Genomic DNA, 19,749 nt, shown 5'->3' on the forward strand with positions numbered 1-19,749 from the left:
TGTAGCCCTGGCTGTCCTGGAACTCACTTTGTACAAGTGCTGGGATTAAAGGCATGCGCCACTACCGCCCGGCTGGAATACTTTTTATTATTCAATTGTGTTCCATTAAATTTTGTTCATAAAAAGAGAATAGTGATTGTCTGGCTTACAAATTCATTCTGTAAGTGGCCATCTTGCTTGTATGTTCATTCTCAAGGATTCAACTTGATCCTTCATACCTACCAAGTGCCTAGACTGAAAAGGTCTCTGCATTAGATAGACATTAAAGAGGGTAAAGTCTTTGCATTAGGGGCACGTCCAATCTGGTTCTAGCAGCAGAGGTATAAGTATTAAATTGTAAACTATACTAACATTGAAGACACAAATGTGAAGTCAGGACAGTCACTAAAGCAATTATCTCTGCATGGAAAAAATGAGAAGGATAAGTAAAATTGTCAGAAAAAAAAAAAAACAAGAAAAATTAAAAGACAAAGAAAGCAACCAGGAGTCCCTGGTGGACAGAACACAGGGTAAATGCAGAGGAAGGAAGGAAGGAAGGAAGGAAGGAAGGAAGGAAGGAAGGAAGGAAGGAAGGAAGGAAGGAAGGAAGGAAGGAAGGAAGGAAGTGAGCAGAGAAAGGAGTCAAGAGCCCAGTCCTGTCATCATGGATGCTGCCCTCAGGGCCAGCCACCCATGGGAACCTTCAGTAAGTGGAGACACATGCCCGTGGTTGTGCTTTAAAATAAGAATCATAAAAATAGGCCAAAATCCTAGAAGTAAGGAGTGGGATGACATTTACCAGCAGCTGGAGTGCATGTGGACTAGGGAGATGCAGGTCAAAGTAGCGGGGGTTCTGGTGTGCTGATGATTCAAGGTGTGGCTCTGTGGGAAAGAGTTTGCCTGCCACTCAATTCTGAATACTGAAAAACGTGTGTGTGTGTGTGTGTGTGTGTGTGTGTGTGTGTACATGCAAGCGAGCAAAAGAAAGGGGGAGGGAGGGAGGGAGGGAGGGAGGGAGAGAGAGAGAGAGAGAGAGAGAGAGAGAGAGAGAGAGAGAGAGAGAGAGAGAGAGAGAGAGGAGAGGTGGGGGAGAGAAAGAGAGAGACAAAGAGATTTTAAGTTTTCTTTTTTTTTGTTGTTTTTTTTTTTTTTTTTTTTTTTTTGGTTTTTCGAGACAGGGTTTCTCTGTGTAGCCCTGGCTGTCCTGGAACTCACTTTGTAGACCAGGCTGGCCTCGAACTCAGAAATCCGCCTGCCTCTGCCTCCCGAGTGCTGGGATTAAAGGCGTGCGCCACCACGCCCGGCGATTTTAAGTTTTCTGAGGCTGGGAAGTTACAAACAAGATGGGGTTTGAAACTTGGAGGGAATGGAAAAGTTACCTTAGAACTAGACCTGAACAAAACAAGAAAGTAGTGTTCACAAGGATCTGAACCTCTGTGACTCTAGTTAGGGACACGGAGGGAGAAAGGGGACAAAGACCAGATGGTTGTGTGTGTGATCGGAAGAAGGGAAGTGCTCATAGAGCATGCAGTGTTAGGGCTCCAAGTATGCATGGCTAAGTCCTGAAAGCTACAGAAGGCCCAATTTCTACTCTGCTCATGAGCAAGCAGGTTCCCTGTGGCTGCCCAGAGTCACCAGGTCTCTGCAGTGGTGGCAGAAACACTGTGGGAAGACTATCACAGAGAACACGGAAACAGTGCAGAGCTAGTCTCTCCATGGCTTTCTACCTGTTGCTGGGCACTGGGTAGGGAGAAGACAGGGAAATAGTTTGGACCTTGATGTCTTGATGACATATTCTAGGCACAGGGCAATGGTTCTTTTAATTTTTTAGTTTATCTCAAACTGTGCCTAGGAAACTACTGGTCCTCATCAGCCTTATAATGGATGCAAACACTGGCATTTATCAGCAAACTCATACCACAGCATTCCAGAAAGAACACTGAAAGTGTTCCAGTTACAGTGGCCAAATATGCGACTTCTAAATTAACATTTGAACTGATCAAACACCCCTCTGCAAACATTTGAGTGGGGTAGAAGGAGCCTGGTGACTTGTTGTTCTGAAGCAAGCAAATGCATAAAGCACATCTTTATTGAGCCAACTTGATGTGGCATCATTCTTGGACAGTCACCTTCTTCTCGAGCATCAATTGTTGTCAAGGGTTCTTGATTCATCTAATCTTGTATTCACTCACAACAGCTTTACCAAGGTAATGTATCAGTGTAAGACCTGTTTTCTAGTCTACCTGACTCCATATCGATGCCCAGCACACTCACTGTGCCAAACAACAGAATCTGAGACTCAAGCCCTGGCCTAAGAGTCTGAAGACTGGGGGTCCAGAGACTACTGGTCCACAAACTGTAGCCATGGCTCCTTTACTTGTCTCTGGCCTTGAACAGACAACATCTGTCTCTTCTCCAGGCTCTTGAGTGTCTCATGTCCAGTGCCTTGGAACATTCCAGACTTGACCTTGAAAGCAGCTGTTACTGTGGGTAAAACAGACAGAAATGACCAATGCAATTGCTCTCGTTGTTCTCTCATGCAGCCATCAACAAACAGCTAGTGAGTCGTTTCTAAAAGGAATGCTCAGGGAGGTACACGCTTGAGAAATCCTATATAATAGAAGTTTGAACCGAGACTATGCAGGCGGTTCTCAAGGGCTGCCTTCCTCCTTGCGTGATCTTTTGGTGGAATCTGTGTCCTCACAGCACCCACACTCACTGGCTTTAATCTTGCACATCTCTCCAGCAATCACCCGGTGCTTCTTTGCTCATTCTAAATGTATAACGAAATCATCTGAGGCTGCACTGCTCCCTCCTCTCCCTCTTGCTCCTCACCTTCACCATCTGCCCGCTTATTTGCATTTCAACCTTTGTTTTCTGCACAGCAGGCACTCTGCTCAAGGGTGTGGCTACAGAAGATGAAGGGCACTGTCATTGTCCCAATGCACACGGTCTTGGGGAATAAAACACAGCACAGAAAAGAGCTTAGTATGAGAAGAGCAGTTACTTGGCTTTGAATCTCGACTTTCTTATGGCCTTGAGGCAAATGACTTTACCTCTCTCCTCTGAACCAGTTTCCTTATCAGTGCAATAGGGTTCTTCATAATATCTTCCCTCGACAGTTCTTACAAGGATAATGCTAAGTAAGTGGATAGTACATTGTCTAACAATGGGGTGGATTTCCTGTTACTATTGTAACACAAAGAGCTCAAGAAGGTGCTTTGGAACCCCGTGGGCACTGTTTTCAACTCAGGCCAGAGAGGGAAACGATGTTTGGAAAGGTTTCCTGCAACAGAAGAAAGGCTTAAGATGAGACTTGAAGTTTAATTAGCAACTAGCTAAAAGGAAAGGAAGAGAGGAAGGTTATGCTAAAGGTACTTAGGGGAACTGTCCTGGGACAGCAGAAGCCTCAGAAGGACTTCACAGAACAGCGGAAGACTCAGACTGGTTTCCTTGGAAGGTCTCTCTGGAAGCAGATAGATGGCAAAGTGGAGGAGAAACCAGAAAATGGCGAAAGGGAGGTGTTGGCTTTGATGGCTGTATTTTTAGTCTCTCCCTGTTTCTGTCTGTCTGTCTGTCCGCCACCTGTGTGCATGTGTACATAATGAGGGTTATGCATGCTATAACATGTGCTTGGAAGTGAGAGAACGAATCCATAGTTTGTTCTCTCCTATTACCTTTACCAGAATTCTGGAGATCAAACTCAGGTCACCATGAGATTGCTGGCATGGCAAGCAATCTTACCCACTGAGCTATCTCACTGGTCCTGTGACAGTTAATTTAGTGTGTCAATTTGACTGGGCCAGCCAGTGAGCTGTCCAGATAATTGGACAACTCTGCAAGAATGTTTCCAAGTGGGGTTAACATGTGACTCCGTAGAGGTGAAGCAAGCTGTCCCCCACCCCAGTGCAGGTGACTCTCCTCCATCAGCTAGTTGGAGACCTGAATAGAACAAAAGGAGTGAATAAGAAGAATTCTTTCCTTTTACTTGATTGTCTCCAAATTGGGTGCAACTCTTCTGCCTGTTGACTCTGACTTAGTTCTGAACTTATACTATCCATTCTCTTGGTACTCTGGCCTTTGGCTGCACCATTGAGTCTCCTGGGTCTGGACCAGCAGTCTCCAACATCAGAAGACATGAGCACATTACCATTCTGTCTCCTTGTACTTCGTGATAACCCTCATGCACTGGAGTAAACTAATGCCTCCTCCTGTCTAGCTAAGTTGCCTTTCCAACAAGTATCTAGGCAGACCAGGAACTCCCTTGAGACCCTTCTAGTCCCTGCTTCCCCGTGATCCACAATCCCTATCTTAGAACTAAAGACCCTTCGAAATTTGCATTCAGCATCTGGTTTGACTTTCATCTTTTTCTTAGTCCCCTCTGTACCACTATCACCATGCTAAAGACACCCCATCCCTCAGACATTTGTACCTCTTGCACCAACCATCTCCATTTTCTGCTGTGCCCTTCCCCATTCTCTCTCTGGCTGGATAAGTGCTAGCAAGCATTTGAAATCCATATTAAGTGTCACTTCATCAACATGTCCATCCCCAAAGTTATACAGCCCCAGTTACGCTCCATTCTGTATGAAAGAGTGTTCTCCATTGTGACAGGAATGAATCTTTTCATGGCACCTATTTCTATCACTAGATAGAAGGCTTCACAGTTTGAGCTTTGGATCCCAGGGACCTAGCAAATAAGAGGAATTCAGGCCCTGAGTGCTGGAATTCTGAGCATAAGTAGGAACATGAAGGTGTGGTAAAAAGAAGCAAGGCACAAAGGAAACAGGTTGAAGCTGTACTACATCCCCCAAGGCAGTCTTCTCTTTAGATGTTGTCCTACTTAGGGTTTTACTGATATGATAAAATGTGATGACCAAATGCAATTTGGGGAAGGAATGTGTCTATTGTATCACGGTCCATCACTGAGAGAAGTCAGGACAGGAACCTAGAAGCAGAAAGTAAATGAAGCAGAGGCCATGAAGGAATGGGCCTTGCTGAGGCCCATCTGTCCAGGGATGGTGTCACCCTTACTGGGCTACTCCTCAGCAATCATTAAGCAATGTCCCACAGATCTGCCTTAAAGTCAGAGTAATGGATGCATTTTCTCAACTGAGGTTCCTTCTTCTCAGATGACCCTGGGTTGTGTCGAGTCAACGAAAACTAAGCAGCAGAGATGTCTTGTTAAATAAACATGTTGTCTTCCCTAGCAACCATATACACTGTGGCCTTGTTTTCATAAAATTTATTTTTGTAAAAGTTCTTATCAGTTTCTAACTGGGCTTTGTTGTGTGACTTTTCCTCATGAGAGATCTGCAATGTTCATTCATTCCAGATACGGTGCCAATGAGTGATCAAAGAAAGGATTTTACCAAGGTCTATGTTGACCCAGTCAGTTTATTGGAGTTATCCACAGGGGTAGGGGTGGCACACAAGCAGCCACAGCATTGAAAAGATCACCCCAGCATGGGTGATGACTCAGGAAGAGTGCATTCCTGCCAGCCCCCTGCCCAACATGCTGCAGCTGCACTGAAAAAAGAATCCTACTTACCTGTCTCCACCCAGCCCTCACCTGACCCGAGCAATATCAACTTGGGAAGGAGCCTTGCAAATCTTGTAACTTTCCAAGCCTTCGGGAGTCCTCGGAGCCACTCCCCATTTCCTCCAGGAAGGGAAGTTTCAATCTGGAGGAAACAGTTACACTGAAAGGCCTGAAGAGCCTTGTGTGATTTCATACTGGGGAAAGTTCCAGAACATGCGTATTCTGCCTGGTACTTCTGGGTTCATTGATTCCCATGATATCAATATCCATTGATGGCATGGTTTAATGTGAAATTAACATTTGAAACAGGATAGAAGTTCAAGAGAATATTCTCTGCTCTTTTTTTTCAATGATGACTAAACACACACTCAGGGTTCTGAAAGTCAAGCTCTGAAGCTCGTACTGTGTGAAAACCATAGAGTAGTTAGTCAGGTTTTGTAATGAAGCTTGGCAAAATATAATGCGAAGATTAAAAGGGAAAACAGATTTATTTTTGGCAGTTGACAGTTTAGGCCTGGTGAGTTTCTTATCCTAACTCCTATTAAGCAAGAGGAGAAAACACCTAAATATAGGATCTTAAGAATGAAACTCCAGAGGGGATAACAAAAGTTGGTTTCATTATGTTAAAAGCAATGCAAAGACCAGAAAAGAAAGTGCTTGACACCATTAGACCGTAAAGGCAGTTGGCCTTGATGTTTTGCTGCTGAGCAACTGGGGAAATGAGTTCTTTCCACTGTGGCCCTTCAAAGCAGCACATTCCTCCTATGACTCACCCATTAAAACGCTTGGGATGAGGAAGGGCTTTGAAGCCTTGTGGCCTCTCTCTGTTAACCCATCAGTGTAAAGCCAGGCTGGACTTCAGCAGGAGTTTTGTGGGTCAGTTTTACTGGAACACTCTGAGGTTTGAGGTCAAGTGATTTCATCCTTCATTTTAAAAAATACATAATTGCAATTTTGTATGTACACATGGGTAGCCACAACACCTTCAGACCAATTCTTATTCTCCATTCTGCAGGCTAAAGTAAACACGACCACCTTAACTTTGGGGAACAGTGAACACAGACTTTTCTTTTTCTCCTCTGAGTTAAATGAAGAGATATATGCAAACTGCCTAGCTCAGTGCCTCACACATACTCCTTGTTCCCACAATAGCAGCTAATGAAGGTGTGCTGTTATTAGCATTAATGATATGCGTTGGGTAGATAGTTGGCTAGAAGTCAGAGAGCCGGTATGCAAAGTGGCTCAAAGAGTCTTTATGCAAAGACTTGGCTTATGCCATTGTAAACCTGTGTTTACTCACCTATTACTTAACCTACTTTCACTTCCTTCCAACTTTCTAAGTTCAGCCCTTTTAACCCTGTGAACGTAGTGATCAACACGGAGGGTGCTCATAGCTCTATGCCCCAGGCTTCTTCATTGTTCCTGACATTGTCTTCAGCCAGAGCAGGTCTTATGTCTGGCCTTCTGTGAAGCAAGAAGAGCTCTGAAATGGTCGGCTCAGTGTGGCTGCATAAATGCTTTGCAAAGCCACAATCCAAAAGATGTTTGCTGCAATGTTTTCCAACTCCAGGGACAGACTGACTAAAAAGTCTTTTAGTTAGTAAAACCTGGTTCTCTCAAAAACTCACATTTGTCTGAGTCAGTACCGAGAGATACTATTTCATTTTCAGTGAGAAAGACGGCAACTTTGTCCCATAAACCCGATGGAATTTAATCATTTCAACTTGGAAATAGAAAACTTTTACTTGAAAAAAATAAAACTGCCCACACTAGCTTTAGGTAAGGGGCAGATGATGAGGACAGTATAATTTCTGCCCCTTGTATCTGGATGGCTTGTTCCCCTTCAAAGCCTTTGTCAGACATTTTGCCAAGTCTTCCCACAACTGTGGCACAGGCAGGTGGGGCAGGTCCCAGAATACAGCCATTGCTTAAAGAAGAAAGCTGGTCTCCAGAGGGCATGTGACTCTTGCTTGGGTCAAACTAACTTATTATCTTATGCACTCCACCAGAGACGTGAGACTCCCATGCTCCCTAGGCTCCCACACACCTCCCAATCCTTGATATACCTGAACAGCAGCGACTCTGCCTTCTCCATTAGTTGCCTTGGAAGCTGGCAAAATATTTTGGCATTTTCATGTGATAAAAATAAAAGAAGTTTACAAAAAAAAAAGATGCAACTTCTCAAGAAGGGTTGCTTGCTAAAGGGAGAGGGAAGGGAAGACTCTATCAAGGGATTCTATATAACCCTCATCAGCTGAACACTCTCAAGGGGGTTGTTACATGATAAGCATTCCATTATGAAAAAGGTCCCTGGAAAGGGTCATGCCCAATTAAAAAGCACTACCTCTCAGAACATTTCATGGAGACATTTATTTGATTAAACGAATGCTACAAGAGATGCAGGTCTGTGAATCAGAAAAAAGGGCATCTTTGGCTCATGGCATAGATTGTATTCAGTCCTCTCTGCTGTTAGGAAATGTGTCATATGATGTTTCTTGCTTGGGTTGGGAAAGAAAGGACCTCCTGTGGAGGGTTCTGACTAAGGTCTCTTGAGACATTGAGTAGGCTTACCTACCACAGTGACAAGGAAATGCAGACAGACAATGTTTGGCTAGATAACCACAGGGGTCCCATCTCGAAGACCAGAAATATCTTTTCCTTCTCCCAGGATGCCGCCACTGAGCATGCCCATAATTTCCTTTTGCTTCCAGCAGGTGCTAAGTCCCCTCTCTCAATATATATATTTCCCAAAATAAAATCACTTTGTCATGTGCCAGTCTAAACCCATAACCTGTACACTGAGAGAGAGAGAGAGAGAGAGCTACATTGAAACAGTTCTACTAGACCCCAGGAAATGTGCAGGGAGTGAGGTCTAGAACCAACAAAATGAGGCTGAGCTTTGCCTAGGAAGGCACACACATATAAGGATACTCCTAGCAGGAGCAGGCCTAATAGAGCCCTAAAGATATGGAGGAATGTGGCTCCAAAAGTTCTTATAAAGATCAGGGTCACTTCACTCCAGCATAGAAGAAAGTCCTCAGTCTGGAGTTTTCCCCCTATTGTTTCTCTCAGTCCCACTGTGCAGTGTCTGGTTAACCAAAATCTACAAACATACAAAAGAGAAGCCTACAGACAAACAGTGAGTGATACATTTCGGTTAGAGTCCCAGACAAAACTAAAGGGAGCAATAATCTCCACTCAGCAAGCACTGCAGTTGCCAGGAGCAGTCCTTGTGCGTGTCTCTGCAGCTCAGGCAGGTCCTTACTATTCCCATTTCATAACTGGGTAAGTTGGCTCAAATAGAGACGAATAACTAAACGTGTGAGAAGAAAACCAGGCAGTATATGCAAACCTAGATTCCTGCCAAGCTCCACTGACTCTGGGCACTCAAAGAAGGGGAAAGTTTTGGGTTGAAGAGAGAGAGAGAGAACTGTAATTGGAGTTGAGATCACCCCATTGTGTTCCAGCACACACTGCAGTTTCTCATTCGTGGCCTCCCTGCCTAGCCTGCGAGACATTAGAAATCACAGAAGAGAAACTTGCAGAGGAAGGAAATGAAAGGATTCCTAGGGAAGTTTGTACTAACACACACACACACACTGTATCTCTGGTGTCCTCCCCTCTGTTGACCATGAAGTAGAGGACAAGATCTCCTTGCAGGTCAACATCCACTGCAAGTGCTGCCCAGAATAGACTTGACTGCTCATCACTTCATCAAATTACAGTACCCCATTCCAATCTCTGTCCATCACCTGCCTAGCCACACCTCAGCTCCACCCCACTCTCCTCTTTCTTCCTCTCCTGACCTCTCTGTGGATTAGCTCCCTCGGCTGGCTCAGTTTGTACTTCCCAAACAAGAATCCCATCTCCTCTCTAGCACTCTGCGAAGTCCCCTTTGGTTTCCTCCTCTGATCTTTGCAGGACATACTGTGCCTGCTGTCTTTCAGGTTGTTAAGAACGAATGTCAAATTAGGACAGCTGACACCAGGAGAGCAGCTGTCATGTCATGGGTACACAGAGGACTCCTAGCCTCTAAGGCTTGCACTCATTCCCAGTGCTACTGCCTGGGTTGGCACTCAGCTTCCTGAGTCTCACTTTTGTTATTTGCATGATAACTACAATAATGTCTTCCTCAAAGTGTTGGGAGAAGTTAAGTAGATAATGGTATACAACATTTAGCAGATGACCATTATTGAAAAAGTCCTAGCTATTATTACTATCATTGTTATGATGTGACTTGTTACTCAGCACTGCCATGACACAGATCTTCCCTCGTTTTCTGCCCCCTACAACACCATTTATAGGCTTTTTTTTTTTTTTTAACAAAATAGAGATTGCCTGGGTAACCTTTACAAGTAGGTGTGATCAACCTAGTTTGTGAGAAGACAAAGTCATAGATAGGTTATGTAATTTTCCAAGGTCGGAACATGTAGAAGAAAAGCAACTGGGATGAATGCATTCCCCCTGTTTCCCACAGTAAACAGTTGAAGGTGCTTCTAGACCACTTTCTTTACTAGGGGCAGCACAGACATGGGCCAGAAAGTGGGAACAGCCAAATGTGGCATATGCGGTTACACAGGCAATTACAAAAGAGTAGGGCAAAGTATTTAAGTAGATAGCCAGAGCCTTTGGGGGAGGACTGGGCACAATACTCCAGAGCCCATAACTTTTCTATTACCATAGAGCTGCTAAGTTTAAGCTAAACAAGCACTACTCCCTGGACACACTGAAGGACAGAGAGAGTGATGAGGATGGGGACAAGGGGATCGATAAAAAAGAACATGTAATGGTAGACAGCCATATTAGGGACCGTTTCATTTAGAAAAGGCTCATAGAGATGAAAGGAAAAGATATATAAGATGTGGGACTAGCCTGGGCAAAGGCGTTTGGGCTAAAGGTCAAAGGCTTCGTGGTATAGAAGAGCATCAGTAAGCATGGGACCAGATCAGGAAGCCCCAAGAAAGTGATGCTGAAGTCAAAAGGCAGCCATCAAAGGGGCAGATAAATATTAGAGTTCTTCTGGGTGGCAGCATGTATGTGGAGGGTGGAGAGGAGAAAGACCAGAGGGTCTGTCTTAGCCTACCTCATCTGTGTGCATGTAGAGAGCACAGGTCAATACGGAGTGCCTTCCTCTAATTTTTGATAAGGTCTCTTATCAAGCCTGGATCTTACCCTGCATTCCTTGTACAGTTCACCTCTCTGTAGGAGCATGCTGCATTGTGCTTCTGCTTATCTGCACCATTAGCTGTGGAGGTGGGCACCTCTCAGAAGTCTAAACCAAAGGTGGGCACAAGTCCCTATGCCTCTAATTTACTTCTGATTGGCTTCTCCATTGTTTCCACACCCCTCTCCTCTAAGAAACCGAAGCATTACTCAAAGGTTACGCATTAGTTACTTTTGCATTCTTATGACAAAATACCAGTGGCAGTTTGAATAGGAATGGCCCCCATAGGGTCTATATTTGCATACTTAGTCATCAAGGAGCAGTACTGTGTGGGAAGGATTAGGACGTGTGGCTTTGCTGGAGGAAGTGTGTCACTGTGTATGTGTGGGCTTTGAGATTTCAAAAACCCATTGAAAGGCCCAATTCTCTCTCTCCCCCCTCTCTCTCCCTCTCCCTCTTTCCCCTCTGTCCCCCCACTCCCTCTCTCTCTGATGCCAATGGATCAGGATATAGCTCTCAGCTACTGCTCTAGCACCATGTGTGCTGCCATGTTCCCACCACACTCCCCGCCATAATAAAAGAGTAACCCTCTGAAACTTTCATAAGCGTTGCCTTGGTCATGGTGTCTCTTCATAGTAATAGATTAGTTATGAAGACAAGACCCAATAGAAACAACCTGAGGAAAGATTAATTTTGGCTCATACTTTCAGGGTTTTTTTTTTTAATTTACTTTTTTATTGTTTGATGTGTGTGTTTACATGTGTATGCATGTGTATGTATGCATGTGTGTGCTTGTGGAAAACAAAGGTCAACATGAAGTCCTTTTCTCTAATAATCTCTGTTTTTAATAATGTCTCTTATTAAGCCTGAATCTTAACAGATTGGCTAGAATGACAAGCCAGCAAGTCCCAGGGATTCCTCACTGCAAGCTCTGGAGTTACCGATGTAAACAGCCATACCAGGTTTGTTATGTGAGTGTTGATGATCTGAATTCAGATTTGCATGCTTACACAGCAAGCAATCTACCCACTGAGCCATCTCTGGAGCCTGGTTTTGTTTTTGTTTTTGTTTTGTTTTTTGAGTCAAGATTTTACCATGTAACCCTGGTTGGCCTGAAACTTGCTAAATGAGCCAGACTGGCCTAGAACTTGTGCTAATATACTTGCATCTGCCTCTTAAGTGCCAGGATTACAGGCATGGACTACCATGGCCATTGTGACTCAGTTTCGGGGGGTTTTAGTTTGTCACAGCAAGGAAGACATGGTAGAGCTTACAGCAGTGGAAACGTGATAGAGGCCCTTTGCATCAAGGCAAAGCAAGGAGCAGAGCATGGGGCAGAAATTAGGGGCCAACCTACAACTTCCAAGTGACCTACTTATCTTTTCTAGGACCAACCTTAGCTTCAAAGCTTCCCAAAATGAGGCCACCAAGCTGGGGCACAAGCATTCGAAACATGAGCCCATGGGGACATTTCAGATTCAGATTATAACTGTACCCAAACATGTTTCATGCCCCTTTTATGGCTCATGCTTTTACGCATTATCTCCTTTGCAGAAGAGTTACAATTCTGCTATCATGGTCTTAGTTTTTCCACCTCAGAGCTTGTGGTAAACTATATACAAGGATTTCCAAGCTATTCTTAGAAACTCAAAATGTAAATTAAATGCAGCATAGATTATTTTGGGCTTCCTATCTATGTTTTCGGATTGCTGTTGGGTACATTGTTCCCATCATATAGAATGCCTAAGGAATTTCTGACTGTGTGCAGCTGAGAAATTCTAGAACAGAATTTAGATTCCAGCAAAATGTTCCAAAGAAATTTGTGTTTGGTGTTTTACTGTTGCTCACCAATTTGTAGTAGTTTAACCATATATTACTAAAAGTTGTATTTAAAACGTACAACAAAGCCTTTATTTAACTAGAGTAGGGTCTCTAACCCCCCCTCCCCCCCCTTTCTGGTTAAAAACATAAGAAAACAGATTTTAACTAGTGCAGATCTTAGTAATGTATTGGTTTTAAGTCAGAGAAACCCTGACTGAACTGATTTAAGCAATAATAATTGCTTCACATAGCACCAAGCCTGGGGACTCAAGGTCTTAGGGTTTAGTGTTTCTGTGATAGACATCAAGGATACAAATTGTTACTATGACTTCATTGAAAGGTTGGTTTTTATCAATAGACACTTTCTAGGTTGCAAGAAGGGGCCACCAGCTAGGGATCACCTCTTCATGCAGCCTGTCTGAAGTGGCACATTTCTCAAGTCATCCTATTTTGCTAAGGAAACCATTCCCGGAAGCACCCCACCCCATCCCCTGCTTTTTGTTCTCTGTTCATTTTTTTTCCTAGAATATCTCTCTCTCTCTCTCTCTCTCTCTCTCTCTCTCTCTCTCTCTCTCTCTCTCTCTCTCCCTCCCTCCCTCCCTCCCTCCCTCCCTCCCTCCCTCCCTCCCTCCCTCTCTCTCTCTCCCCCTCTCTTTTTCTCTCTCTCTTTTTAAATAAAATTCCACCTTACTGGATAGGATCACAAACATTAATTTTTCATTATTCTAGGATCCAAAGGTTTAAAAGAATGCCTGAATTTATCTTGATTATGAAGGTGTAGTTTGGTTGGTACAGTTTGGGCAAATCACCAACATTCATTGGCTGTGATGTACCTTTTAACAGGAAAAGTGGACTGCTGAAAGCACTGTTGGCCACACTGCCTCCAAATTTAATTGCTTGGCTATTGGCCGTGACCACTTGGCTCCCTAAGAACTTGTGGAGGAAGGAATAGAACCTGGCACTAGGGCCAGGGAGAAGATGCAACTCTTCTAACGTCACATATCAAGTCTCATGATTCTCAACTGTAGCTCGGTACAATGTGATACACAGTCTGAAAATGACCCTAAGAGTCCACCAAGGAAATGAGCAAACGGAACTAGAAACTTCTCCGCAGAAAAAACTACACCCAAGTCCAGGATCCCCTGCTGCAGGGAGATCACACCATACTACAGTCGCCAAGGCCTGCAGAAGTTAAGCATCCAGGTTCCAGCAACATCTGTAAACAAGTGGGCCTCCAACCCAGGCTTTCTGGACTACGATCCCTGAATACACTCCGTTGCTAAGACAGCTGCTCCATTCTACTTTCTCTGGGGATGTAGACAAGAAGGGATCCCAGTCTTGTACTGGAATATGGACCCATGCTATGCATCCTGCAAAATCACCTTGGTCTATTTATGGGACCACAGGAAGTAATAACCTATTCCCTTCCTGTGTGATCTTCCCAATACAGTTTTCTTTTCCCCCAATAAAGTCTATTCTTTCACTAAGCCAGGATGAATTAACAGAATTTATTTCAAATCAGAGGCAAAGTGCTCTAAAGGACCCAATTTACCCACAGGACACACTGGCTTCTTTCATGTGGACAGACAAACATTAACATTTAATCGTTCTCAAGTATGTTAAACTGCAAACACAGCAATGAAGGAAAAACACCTATGAGACACTTTCAGGGGCTAGAGAGATGCCTTAGCAGTTAAGGGCACTGGCTGTTCTTGCAGAGGACCCTGGTTCAATTACCAGCACCCACATGATGGCTCACAACTGTCTGTAACTCTAGTTCCTGGGGAGCTTCTGTCCTCTGCAGGAATCATTCGTGCTAGTGGTGTATAGACACACACAGGCAAAACAAGAATATATATAAATTAAATAAATAAATAAATACAAAATGTTTCACTCCTAGTTTGAATTATGCCTTAAATTTATGCACACGCATAATGAACACTCCCTTTACCTTCTAAATCTATCCTCCCTAGATACTTTACTGAAAGCCCATCATGCTCTTCGGATTGTAGCCTCTTCTTGGGTTGGACTCTTTGTGGACAGGGAAGTGCTACACTGAGAGATACGTGCTACACTTATCACTGACTGCATCCTTGGGCAATCTGCTGACTCTCCATTCTTAGGGTAAATCCTCACTTCCCAAAGGAGGCTTTTGGTTCTTTATATACAGCTTCCTTGCACATAACCTATTCCTATCTCTTCCTTTTCAGGCAAGACTCGGTGCTAGGGAGCTCCTAGATGAAGCTAGTAGAATGGGAGCCTCATTCCTAAGTTTCAAAAATGTTAATGACACATGCCTCTAATCCCAGCACTTGAGAGACTGAGGTAGGAGAACCAGGTCAGAGCCATCGCAGGCTACAGTGAACAAGAAGGATGTGTATGCTTCACTGCATTAATACATTGCCATTCCTCTCACCAAGAGACGATCATGGCACTCTATCTCCTGGCATGTGAGTTTCTTCATATGCTTTGCTTTAGCAAACATGACACAAAAGTGGCCTTGTAAAAGTGTGCACATTGGGAGTTGCCATATTTTCTGTTTCTAGAACCCAGCAGCCAGTGAAAAGCCTGACAGCATCTACAGATGATGCAGATACTTTCTCTGCACTGTAGGCCAAACTACCAGGCATGTGGATGAAGCTGTCCAAGATCAACCTGCTTCTCGCTGACCCACCTGCTGCCTGAAGCTACCCAACTGAGCCCAGGTCTGACCCACAGCAGAATCACCAAGCGGAGCTCAGAACTAACAACTGATAGCCAGAATCAGGAGTTTCTCAGTGAATGCTGATTTAAATCACTCCATTTTATGTTGTTACACAACAGATGTGAAATCGATGGAACAAGTATCTGTAATGGAAGGGTATGGTAAAGCTGAAGGTCCTCTTTCAGTATTGTAGTTGTGTAACTTGATGAGAAGATTCCAATGCCAGCAACAACATGTAATCCAAATAAATCACAGTTGAAGACCACATCTTCTTACCCATTCTTTCACACACAGAATCCCAGAGACACATAACATATGATGAGAGGGAGCTATGACTGACTTTTGCACATGATCAGAGGGAACTATGATCGATTGTTGCAGGCCCTCCTCACATTGGTTCTTTGCCATGCAGTATGCTGTTACCATCATGGTGGCTGAGTGCTTGAGGAAACTATGTGTGTTTCCTTTGCATGCTTTCTATCCCATTTTGAGGAAGAGCTATATGCAACTGTTGTTATGTATGGATTATCTGTTGAAATCACTTGCAAACTCACAGGCAGCCATAAAAAAAGTGCAGCTGCTATAATGCTAAAGAAAATTGCTTTCAGACTACTATCCAGCACAATGCAATTTCCATCAGCTAAGACAGAGAGGCCCTGTGAGTGAGAAGCAATCACAGAAAGGCCCGCAGACCCATAAATCCTACTGCTGAGAGAATGGCAAAGAAATAGCAGCAGCAGCATGAGGTCCTAGCATTTTTGCCTGGTGTTGGTGGCAAATAACAGTTTTTCCATAGGGCAATCCTTCAACATTAGAAAAGATATGTGTGTGTGTGTGTGTGTGTGTGTGTGTGTAGTACACATAGATAGGTGCACAGAAATCTTAAGAGGACATCAGCTGTTCTCTTTTATAATCTTCTACCTATTACTTTTGAGTTAGGGTCTATCTCTAAATCTGGAGGTCACAGTTTCTCATGAACCAGAAGTCCCTAGCAATTCTCCCTCAGCCCTGCTGACAGACAGATTTTCAGGTATGTGTATGGCACCCAGCCTGTTACATGGGAGCTGGTATCCAAGCTCCAGCCTTCATGTTTGCATAGCAGGTACTCTTAACTACTGAGCTATCTTTCCAGCCCCAAGGACGTTTTAAGAAAACCACCATTTATCTAAATCCTTCCTGAACGTTGGCGAAACAGCACTTAGGAATTTTGGAGATGATTCTACCTTGCTGTGGCTTCTGCTTACCGTTCCCAAGTCACATGTGTCACATGGAACACACACAACCCCTGGCTTTGGTTACAAACCTGGTATCCAACTGAAGTCACACAAAGAGGCCAGGCAAAGGCATTTTTGAGCATAGAATGTCACATCAGAAATGGTGTCCTTTCCAACTCTGCCTTTCCATGGCTTATGGCTCTGGCTTTGAAGCTCGGGAACATCAGGAAAGTGAAGACAGATTTTCATCTCCATTTGTGGTACCCTTTCCCCCACTTCTGCTTGCAAGTCCCCTGAGGACTTCAAAGTCTCTCTCCTCTGGATGGGGAGGGATGGAGGCCCTGTTGGAAAGGACACTGCATTAGGTACAGAGTGTCCTCTCTTGTCTTGCTTTTTTCTTTCTTTTTAGCTTGAAGGACAGAGATAGGGAGGGGAGTTTTGTTCAAGCTGATGGCCTACACAACATTTTAAAAAATCACATGATTTTTTTAAAAAAAAATTTGAAAGAAGGCCTCACTATGTAACTCAGACTGGCCTTGAACTTGCCTTGGCTTCCAAAGTGCTGGGCTTACAGACACATCCCCAGCCTCCAGTGTTTAAAACTTTTTTTTTTTCTCCAAATGTTAAAATCCCATCTTTATAGTTTTATGGGGCAGTAGGATGAGAACTCAGCACAGAGACGGCTTGAGGTTTGAGACGTAGTTGTTGGTAGAGTGCATGCATGAAGCCTTAGGTTCAGTCCTCAGCACATTGAACAAGGCATGGTGCACGTTTGTAATCCTAGCTCTTAAGGAGGTGAAGCCAGAACATTGCAAGCTCAATGTTACTTTCCACTGTACGGCAAGTTTGAGGCCAGCCTGGGATACCTGGCGTGCTATCTGCAATAAACATTCTATCAAGTCAAAAAGGGAAAAAAAAAAAAGGAAAATGTTTGATCAACAATCATCCAAACAAATAAACCATTGTGAGCAATATGTGACTGCTTACCTGTGTTAACATCTGCAAATGATCAAACTGTGTGTGATTCATGGAGTCCTGGGACCTGCTCCTCCTTAAGCGTCTTGGATGGCTTCATTGCCCAAAGTTGAGCCATGCTTGACCTGAGACTCAGAGCTGAGGGAACTCAGTGTTGACAGAGTCAACAGCTCCCCTTACTTCTCCCATGCCTATCTGAGAGTGGAGAAAACGACTAGGGAGATTTTTATGGGCTAAGTTATGTCCATCCAAAAGATAAGCTTAAATCCTGATACCCAAGCTTATGAATGTGATCTTCCTTGGAAGCAGGGTCTTTGCATGCATTGAACTTAAGATGAGGTCATCAGGTGGGGCCCCAAGTCAGTCTGCCTGGTGTGCTTATCACAGAAGAGACACTGTCCTACAGCTGCATGAGGGAGAACATTATGCAAGACAGACAGAGATGGAGGCACCAGAGCTTTAAACCAGAAGTTCTCAGTGGCTGACAGCTGGCAGAAGCTAGGAGGAGGCGAAGAATCCCCTGCCTCTTACCCAGGCTTTAGAGGGACCACATGGCACTTCCATTTTAATATCCAGCTTCCAGAGCTGTGAGACAATACATTCCTCTTTTAAGCCACACTGTTTGTGCTACATTGTTAGGCAGCCCAAAGGGATGAATCAAGGGGGTTGAGGCAAACAGCCCACTTTCCCACAGCTGGTGATGGCCTAAGAAGCAGGAGAATGTGCCCCAAGGATTCCCTTTCCAGAGTCCTGTCTGTCCTGTCTGTCCTCCTGAGTGTCACTGTTCTGAGGCTTACCCATAAACTGTCTGGGTTTTCTCACAGTTTTTTGGTAACTATTCTGGAGTCTACAATGCTTTCCTTCAAGTGGATTTTTCTAATCTCTTTCCATCATTTAAAAGAAATTGAGTGAGCCCTCAGGGCCAAGCCAAACTACCCTGAGCAGCCTGCCATTCTGGGAGGACCTCCACTCTCCTGATGCCCCTCTTCCACCTCCACGAGACTCCTGAACCATACAGGTAAGCTCCCCTCCCCCACCCATCTTCTCTGCTCTCTGAGCCCTCTGGGCCAAGCTGAGCTGCCCTGAGCAGCCTGCCATCCCAGGAGGACCTCCATTCTCCTGCAACCTCTATGCTCACCTTCATCAGACCTGAGCCTCCTGAACCTTATAGAATTGCAGGTTCAGAACCATATAGCCCAAGGATATTCATCAGAGACCTGCCACATTGGGACCTTCAAGGTTTACCCCCCTTCCAATGGACTACAACAAGAACATCCAGGAACCAAAACCATCCAGATAGCTAAAAGATCAACAAGAGCCAGGACAATATGATACCTCCAAACCCCACTACAGCAAGCAAAGAAAATGTGAAAGGTAAAAAATTTCTGACACAAAACATCCAGGAAATCTGGAATACCATGACAAGACCTAACCTAGGAATAATAGGAATAGAAGAAGGTGAAGAGTCCCAGCTCCAAGGCCCAGAAAACATTCTCAACAAACTCATAGAAGAAAACTTTCCCAACCTAAAAAAGAGATGCCTATAAGCATACAAGAAGCTTATAGAACACTAACTAGACTGGACCAGAAAAGAAAACCCTCCTGGCATATGATAATTTAAAACACAAAATCTACAGAACAAAGAAAATATTAAAAGTGGCAAGGGAAAAGGCCAGACAGGAGCATGTTGTTCTTTGAGAGACTCCACCAAGCAGCTGACTCAGACAGATGAAGATACCCATAGCCAAACAGTGGATGGAGCTTGGGAAAGAATAGGAGGAAGGATTGCAGGCCTGGAAGGGGATAGGAACTCTACAGGAAGACCAACAGAGCCAACTAACCTGGACCCTTGGGGGCTCTCAGAGACTGAAGCACCAACCAAAGTACATTCAGGGGCTGGACCTAGGCCTCTCCACACATATGTAGCAGAAGTGCAGCTTGGTCTTCATGTGGGTCCTGCACAACTGGAACAGGGTTATCCCAAAAGCTGTTGCCTTTACATGAGATATAGTCTACTAGCTAGGCTGCCTTTTATGGCCTCAGTGGGAGAGTTTGCACCTAGCCTCAAAGAGACTTGAAGTGGTGGGGGTGGGGAGTACCCAGGGGGCCCCCTACTGGAGGAGAGGGGATGGGGAAGGATTGTGGGATGGGGTGACTGGGAGGAGGGCAGTGAGTAGGACATAGAGTGAATAAGCAAAAAGCTAAATTAGCCGGGCGTGGTGGCGCACGCCTTTAGTCCCAGCACTCGGGAGGCAGAGGCAGGCGGATTTCTGAGTTCGAGGCCAGCCTGGTCTACAAAGTGAGTTCCAGGACAGCCAAGGCTACACAGAGAAACCCTGTCTCGAAAAAC

The 19,749-nt window shown here is 44.5% G+C and overlaps 1 long non-coding RNA gene across 1 annotated transcript in view; it reads right to left on the reverse strand.

Moving 5' to 3' along the window:
* Positions 1 to 1,353: 1,353 nt before the first annotated feature.
* Positions 1,354 to 19,749, reverse strand: part of LOC147004425 (uncharacterized) — a 29,374-nt gene continuing 10,978 nt past the window's right edge. The window contains exons 2-3 of the long non-coding RNA XR_015047457.1: positions 16,514 to 16,765; positions 1,354 to 2,463 (exon numbers count right to left, since the gene is read on the reverse strand). This is a non-coding gene — a long non-coding RNA (uncharacterized LOC147004425). The remainder of the gene's footprint in view (positions 2,464 to 16,513; positions 16,766 to 19,749) is intronic.

The sequence above is a fragment of the Mus caroli genome, unplaced genomic scaffold (genome assembly GCF_978045245.1).
Source record: "Mus caroli unplaced genomic scaffold, Mus_caroli_1 scaffold_6, whole genome shotgun sequence".
NCBI classification, from domain to species: domain Eukaryota; kingdom Metazoa; phylum Chordata; class Mammalia; order Rodentia; family Muridae; genus Mus; species Mus caroli.